At 35.9% G+C, this 757-nt stretch overlaps 1 non-coding gene across 1 annotated transcript; it reads left to right on the plus strand.

The window, feature by feature from the left end:
• Positions 1 to 426: 426 nt before the first annotated feature.
• TRNAK-CUU (transfer RNA lysine (anticodon CUU)) lies at positions 427 to 499 on the plus strand. Its single transcript has one exon. It is a non-coding gene; the product is annotated as a tRNA-Lys (tRNA).
• The last annotated feature ends 258 nt before the right edge of the window (positions 500 to 757 follow it).

Here is a 757-nt window from a genome sequence, read left to right on the forward strand (position 1 = left end):
TAGTTTAGCTTTCTTCTTCATTCTCCTATCTCACATAATGGAGAAGGCCATTCCATGGTCATCACAGCTAAAATAAAGACAATGGTGTTTTTGTATTATGAAAAATAATGCTTTGTGAATCAAGTTTGGTCTATGTCAGTGCTTCTCAAACTCTTTAGACTTAGTACAATTTTACACTTTTAAAAAATTATAGAATCCCAAAGAGCTTTTGTCTATGTGGGTTATATCTATCAGTATTTACCATATAACAGTTTAAAACTAACATATTAAATATTTATAAATTGTTTTACAAATTACAATTATATACCTATTATATAATAAATTAGAATGATGACATCATCAGACATCATGTATCTTTGGGAAAATTCCACTGTGCTTATGAGAGAATGAGAGTAAAAATGGCTATTAATAATGTCTTGGGGGACTTCCCTGGTGGTCCAGTGGTTAAGACTCTGCACTCTTAATCCAGGGCACCCAGGTTTGATCCCTGGTCAGGGAACTAGATCCTGCATGCCACAACTAAGAGCCCATATGCTGCTACTAAGAGCCTGCATGCCGCAACTAAAGGAACCCGCATGATGCAACTAAAAGATCCCACACGCGGCAACAAAGATCCTGCATGCCACAACTGAGACCCAGCACAGCCAAATAAATAAATAAATATTTAAAATAATAATAATGCTTGGTGTTATTATGAAAATAGTTCTGATCTCACAGTTCCCCTGAAAATGTTTTGGAGACTCCTAGGGGGTTCACA

The sequence above is a fragment of the Phocoena phocoena genome, chromosome X (genome assembly GCF_963924675.1).
Source record: "Phocoena phocoena chromosome X, mPhoPho1.1, whole genome shotgun sequence".
NCBI classification, from domain to species: domain Eukaryota; kingdom Metazoa; phylum Chordata; class Mammalia; order Artiodactyla; family Phocoenidae; genus Phocoena; species Phocoena phocoena.